This window comes from Chionomys nivalis, chromosome 18, assembly GCF_950005125.1.
Source record: "Chionomys nivalis chromosome 18, mChiNiv1.1, whole genome shotgun sequence".
In the NCBI taxonomy this organism is placed as follows: domain Eukaryota; kingdom Metazoa; phylum Chordata; class Mammalia; order Rodentia; family Cricetidae; genus Chionomys; species Chionomys nivalis.
Window position 1 is genome coordinate 19,097,020 of NC_080103.1, and position 7,246 is coordinate 19,104,265.

Genomic DNA, 7,246 nt, shown 5'->3' on the forward strand with positions numbered 1-7,246 from the left:
ATCTAGGCTGAGCAACGTATCCATTCAAAGAGACTAGGTTCCCAAAAAGCCCGTAGAAGCAGTAGGAATAAATTCTGGTGCTACATAAATCTTTAAAAAAAAATTGTTATAAGTGCTAGTGGGACAAGCATAAGCTAAGGTCGAGCATTCATAACTAATAGTGAGTCTCCATGTCACCATTTGGGAGCTGGTTGGTGGCCCAAGAGAGAGCCTGCTACAAATTAGCCGGGCAGTGGCAACACAGAGAAACCCTGTTTTGAAAAACCAACCAACCAAACACACAAACAAAAAAGAGTTTTAGTCTTGTTTTCTCTTTTTTGTATTTATGCCCAGAGGTAGGATTGCTGGATTACATAGTAATTCTTTTTTTCCCTTCCAAAAATCACTATAATTTTGCACAGTGATTGTAGCACTTCGCTTTCCAACAGCAATGCTCAAGAGTTCTAATTTTCCTGCAGTCAACACTTATTTTCTGTTTTGTTTATTTTTTCAGATCCAGAGCCACTAGCCTGGCAAACTCCCTACCGTTGCCAAGTTTATCCCCACCCTGGTACCAGCTAGTCTAGAGGGTGTGAATGGGCTTTGATTTGCATTTACCTGATTGGAGCAGCGGTCCACATGCACAGATCCTAAGTTTGTTTATCTTCTTTGGAGAAAGACCTACCCTGAATTTAATCTTAAATGTATTTGGCAGCACATACACTAGAATTAGTACAATAAAGAGAAGATTAGCATGGGCCCTGGGCAAGGATGACGCGCAAATTTGTGACGCATTCCATATTTTAAAACAAGTATACAGAGACCAAAGTCAGTGGACCCTCAAACAGTGTAACCCAAGGCCATACCAGCAACTGAAAGTGGTTCTGTAACGTAGAATTGGAAATACCTGTGTATGCAGTTCCATTCCTGTCTTCAATTACTAGTAGAAACTGATTTAAAACCCATCTCTTCACTAACCACTGACTCATTCTCTATAGATGATAAATGGGCTCTTCTTCTTCTTCTTCTTCTTCTTCTTCTTCTTCTTCTTCTTCTTCTTCTGCTGCTGCTGCTGCTGCTGCTGCTGCTGCTGCTGCTGCTGCTGCTGCTGCTGGGTGTGGTGGCACACCCTTGTAATACAACTGGGTTACACCATAAATCCTGTCTCAAAGGAAAAAAAAAGGTCTTTTTTTAATAGAAAGAAACATCTTTCAGTTTCTATTTTTAAGACCAGAGCTGTTTGCTTTGCGAGCATTGCAGCTGTTTTCAGAACAGGCGATCCCAAACTCTTCAGAGAGTTCTAGAACCTCTGAAGTGCCTTATCTCTTGCCGCCATGTCTGCATGGAATGGTTTTATATTATTAAAATTTGACAATAAAATATTTATTGCAGTTTCTGTCTCTCTGAGAGACAATGAAAGCCTGTTTTAATCGTTTGTGTTATAAAACCTGAGTTGCATACTAGTGATCTTTCCAGAAAGATCCTCCAATAATTAGAGTCTAATTAAATGCACATTTAAAAACAATGTTTGCAATTGTGAAGGTTAGTTAGTTCTTTAGAAGAAGGACTAATCGAGGGGAGGGGGCTGTGGAATTGGGATGGAGTGGATGTTTGATTTGCGCAGATGCTCAACGACTCAGGTTGAGAGGTCAAGGGAGTGGGAAGCAGGGGCGTCTTTTGCACTTAAAAGACGAAGGGTCCTGGGTCGCTGGCATGAGGTATGTCCCTGGACGCGGTCTTCAGAGACTGTAGTGTCCTTCCCATTCACTCCCAGGGATTCTTCCCTTCTGTTTTTCCCCGGGACAGGAGGGGCGATCGTCCTCTCACAGTGAGGCGGACGGAGAGTCTCAGCCCGCGCAAAAGCACCCTGGCTTCCGCAGTGAGCAGTGGATTCTGTGCTGCGCTCCCGACCTTGGTTGTGTGGACGCCTTGTGACCTCAGGTAACTGGACATGCAGCGCCCCCTGGCGGCGGGACCCACCTGATGCCGCTACCTTCACCTCTGCGGGGACCACTCAACCCGGGACACCTAGGCTGCACTGCTTAGAGTCTAGAGTTCCTTGATGGCACTCTTTGCTAGGGAGGACAGTTTGGGGTCCTGAGTGCACTTGTAGCGCAGGTACAGTTGGCTCCGAAGTACTCAGGAGCGCGGTGCTTGTCTTACACCTGATTTGCCCTGGGCTGGCTTGTGGTTCCTGAGTAAGAACGTCTTTCCTTGGGCTCTCAGATGACTTGGGTCCCCTGATGCAGAATTAAGGGGGAGGGTGCCAATAAACAGTGCTGAGAGTACTAGACACCAGTAGACGGGAGAAAAAACAAATAAATATAAACCCCCAACCCTAGTTTCAGAGTAGGCATATTGCGCAAAACTTAATTTGCGATACGCTGTAGGCAGAGACACAGAAGCTGTAATTCTAAAGCTTTAGAACGGGCAAATAGCTTTGTGCCGTACACATCCATGTCGTCATCACCATAATTATCAGTTTATTTATTTTAACAGGGTCTCTCTATGTAGCCCTTTCCGTCTGGAGACTGCTATATAGACCAGGTAGGCCTCGAACTCACAGAGGTCCTCCTTTGCGCGATTGAAGGCAGGTGTGACCAAGACCAGCCACTCCTGTGTTTATTGCATCAGAGTTTACATTAGCTGAGATAGAGGTGGGGGTTGGACTACATCTTGTAGGATACAAAAGTATCCAGTGTTAAGCCGGGCGATGGTGGCGCACGCCTTTAATCCCAGCACTCGGGAGGCAGAGGCAGGCAGATCTCTGTGAGTTCGAGACCAGCCTGGTCTACAAGAGCTAGTTCCAGGACAGGCTCCAAAGCCACAGAGAAACCCTGTCTCAAAAAAACCAAAAAAAAAAAAAAAAAAAAAAAGTATCCAGTGTTGTGGACGGAACAGAGGTCTTCAGAGTCCAGGAAGGCGTGCTGCCTCACACCGGGACTCTTAGCCGGGGAAGGCTGAGGCAAGAAGGTCCCAGAGGGCTGGATGGGGTGGCTCTTGCCGTTAATATTGGCAGAGGCAGAGCATCTTTCCGAGTATGAGACCAGCCTGGCATACATAGTGAGTGGTTACAGAACAGCAGAATTACACAGAGAAACCCTGTCTCAAAAAAAAAAAAAAAAAAAAAATTCTCTGTAGAAAGAGGAAAGAGTTCACTTCTTCGCACAAGACCACAAACCAAGTAATCCACTGGAAAAAGAACGAATTCAGAATGTAGGGGCTCTGATGATTCAGCGTGAAAACGGTTCTCTGGCTGTATCAAGGGCCCTTGGGGATTTCCATTACAATGTGTCCACAGAAAAGGTCCCACAGAGCAGCTTGTCTCGATTTCCATTACAAATGTGTCCACGGAAAAGGTCCCACAGAGCAGCTTGTCTCGATTTCCATTACAAATGTGTCCACGGAAAAGGTCCCACAGAGCAGCTTGTCTCACCATGATGTTGAAAGGTCTGAAGAGGACGATCAGTTCATTATTGCCTGTGATGGTATTTGGGTTGCCGTGGGAAACGAAGAGCTCCGTGACTTTGTGAGATCCAGACTTGAAGTCACTGATGACCTTGAGAAAGTTCCGGTGAAGTAGTCGACACCTGTTTGTATAAGGGAAGTCAAGATGTGAGTGTGATTTTAATCTCTTTTCCCAGTGCACCTAACATCTCAGCAGAAGCTATGGAGAAGGAGGCAGAGCTGGACAAGTACCTGGAATGCAGAGATCATAGCAGCATTGTTTGATCATAGGCAGAACCTGGAAACAACCAAAATGCCCCTTGACCCAAGAATGGATAAGGAAAATGTGGTACATTTTCTTTTCTTTTTTTTTTTTTTTTTTTTTTTTTTCTTTTTTTGGTTTTTCGAGACAGGGTTTCTCTGTGGTTTTGGAGCCTGTCCTGGAACTAGCTCTTGTAGACCAGGCTGGTCTCAAACTCACAGAGATCCGCCTACCTCTGCCTCCCAAGTGCTGGGATTAAAGGCATGCACCACCACCGCCCGGCGGTACATTTTCTTTTGTGAAAGACTATACAGCAGAAAAAAATGACATCTTGAAATTTGTGGGCAAATGGAAGGTTCTAGAAAACATCATATTGAGTGAGGTAACCCAGACCCAAAAAGACAAATATCATATATACTCACTCATAAGTGGTTTTTAAAAATAAAGCAAAGAAAACCAGCCTACAAATCACAATCCCAGAGAACCTAGACAACAAAGAGGACCCTAAGAGAGATTTACATAGATCTAATCTACATGGGAAGTAGAAAAAGACAAGATCTCCTGAGTAAATTGGGAGCATGGGGACCTTGGGAGAGGGTTGAAGGGGAGGGGAGGGAAAAGAAAGAGAGGGGAGCAGAGAAAAACTGATAGCTCAATAAAATCAATAAAAAAGAGCCTTAAAAAAGAAATCATAAAGAAGCAGGGGAAGGTGTCCCTGACTTAGCCCATGCCATGCGCACACTAGCCATGCTAGCCAGAGAGAATATCCCCATCCTCCCACGGGGGAGGGGACGACTGGCAAGCAAGCAGAATAGACTGAATCCTTACAAAAATGACGATGCTGATGCCCCATCAGCTGATGATCTGTGGAGAAGCTGCTCATCTGGCCGCAGATTCACCTTCGCCTCCCAAGGAGAGCACAGTTCAACTTTGCCGAGCCTTTGAACATCCATCATCAACTTTAAGGAAGGAGTCCGGCATGGCTGAGGGACCACACCAGAGAACTTGAGCGGAGGAACAGCTAGCCCAGAATGGATTGTTTTTAACTGTAAATTTGAGACTTATGTAAACGTGATTTCAAACTGTAATTCATGTTGTAAATCAGACTCCAGCAATTTTCGTTGTACGATTTTGGTTTTTTGGTGACGTGTAATCGTCCTTGTAGAAAGTGCTCATATTTAATTATGAACAATGATAAAGGAAATGTTTGGCTTGTTGTATGACACAGCAGATAGAGCAGCGGCCACACAGCTCGACGCTCGCTCATGTACACATGGTTATGAAGAATTCCAAAAGCTTCCAAAGCTGCACACCCAGGGAGTTATAAAAAGCTGTCTCTGTGTTCTGGTGAGGGGCTGGCTTGTTCACACAGCCACTCCTTCTCACCTGGCTCTAGGATGCCCCTCCAGCAGCCGAGAGCACTGCAGATGACACAGTATGCTCACGAGAGTGTCGATTTTGGGCTGAAATGATTCTTTGCACATCTTTATGAGCCCTTACACTCAGTAGGAAGCTGTCACATTTTTTTCCTATCATGATTGGCTGGGCCTACTGCTGTTCCTAATAAGATATTCTGAATTCCATTTTATCAATAAAGCTTGGTTTAACAAACAAGGGGGAAAAAAGCACACTATAGTTTTGAAAATGAACTGTTTGTTTGTTTGTTTGTTTCTTTTGAGACAGTCTTTACACAGCCCTTTCTGCCCTGGAACTCACTATGTAGACCAGGCCGGCCTTGAGAACACACAGGGATCCACCTGCCTCTGCCTCCTGGCATTGAAGATGTGCACTGCCTTGTCCAGCTTCGGGTAGATCCAATGACATTTTATTCTACTTTTACCAGGGCTTGTGAGGCAGGAATAAGGGAAATGAAAGCCCTAGGCAGTCAGCTACTTTCCAGGCACTGCCTGAGACGCAAATAGTAACACAGCAAAATCAGCTTCCTCTGAGACAGACAGCGTCTTTCACAAATGGTTTGGTCCATGGTTAACAATACTTTTTCTGATATGGCCAGCAACTTAACTTGCTCAGACAAGGCCAGAGACCTCCCAAGACAGGAGAAAACCCTGTGGGGACTTTCTTTCTTTCTTTTTTTTTTTTTTTTTTTTTTTTTGGTTTTTCGAGACAGGGTTTCTCTGTGGTTTTGGAGCCTGCCTTGGTACTAGCTCTTGTAGACCAGGCTGGTCTCGAACTCACAGAGATCCGCCTGCCTCTGCCTCCCAAGTGCTGGGATTAAAGGTGTGCGCCACCACCGCCCGGCCTGTGGGGACTTTCTATGTGTGCGTTTGTTTCTAAATTTTATCACCGTGTGCATGTATACACATGTCATAAACATGTGGAAACCAGAGGGTAGCTTTTGGGAGCTGGTTCTCTCCTACCATAGGATCAGGGAGTTGAATTCAGGTTGTCAGGCCTGTGCAGCAACATCTTTACCTCAGAGGCATTTTAACAGCCCAGGAAAAAAAATCCTGTTTACAACTTTAAATAGACCAGCCTGAAGCCAGGAGGTGGAAAATACTATTCTCTGAAGATATAAGGAAATGAGAGAGGCACTTCTACCCTGCTGAGATATAGTCTCCCCCACCCCCCCCCCAAGACAGTGTCTCTCTATCCTGGAACACTCTAAGTAGACAAGGCTGCCCTTGAACTCACAGAGATCCTCTGGCTTCCGCATGCTGAGTGCTAGGATTAAAGGCATGTGCCACCATGCCTGGTGAGATATATTCTTTAAAAGATTATTTTTATTTATGTGTTTGTGTGAGAGAGCATATATGTGAACATATGCCATGCGTCAGAAATTGCCCATGGAATCCCGAAGGTGGTGCTGGATGCCCTGGAACTGGAGTTACAGGCAGGCATGAGCTGCGTGACGCCGTGCTGGGAACTGGACTCAGGCCCTCTGGAAGAACAGTGTTCTTAGCCACCGAGCCACCTGTCCAGCCTCTGAGTTTTATTCTTAAATACAAAGACGCCCTTCCTTCCCTCTGTGCACTTGCTCGTAGACTCTCAACTAAGCCCACTGTGTTTGTTTTAGCTGCTCTCTGAGTTCCAGGTGGCAACCTGGAAGCAGGACCTGTTGCAGAGACTATGAAGGAAGGTTGCTCACTGGATTGGCTTCTCAGTCGGCTTCCTTATGCAACCCAAGACCACATGTCAGACCACCACTCCACAGTGGGTGGGACCTCCCCACATCATTTATTAATCTAATCAAGAAAAATTGACGGCCTCACAGACTGTCTGATGGAGGCATTTTCCCAGTTGAGATTGGTTCCTTGTTCCCAGATTACTATGCCTTGTACCAAGTTGATGAAACACTAACCAACACTCCTTCCTCAGTCTCCACTGAAGCCTGGATGTACACACTTTTACCCCAGCCCTCAGAAAGCAAGTGAGGCAGATTTCCCTTAGCTCAAAGCAAGCCCGGCATACATGGAGAGATGGTACAGCAGTTAACAGTACATGCTGATCTTGCAGAAGACCCAGGTTGGCTTCCCAGCATCCACAGGGTGGTTACCATCATCCATAACTCCAGTTCTCAGGGGGTGAGGGATTGATGTC

General features: G+C 45.7%; 1 non-coding gene and 1 pseudogene across 1 annotated transcript; both read left to right on the forward strand.

Annotated features, from left to right (window-relative positions):
* Positions 1–681: 681 nt before the first annotated feature.
* LOC130890298 (U6 spliceosomal RNA) lies at positions 682–785 on the forward strand. Its single transcript, XR_009058733.1, has one exon. It is a non-coding gene; the product is annotated as a U6 spliceosomal RNA (small nuclear RNA).
* Positions 786–1,692: 907 nt separating this feature from the next.
* LOC130890013 (protein phosphatase 1A-like) lies at positions 1,693–4,633 on the forward strand (annotated as a pseudogene).
* Positions 4,634–7,246: the final 2,613 nt, after the last annotated feature.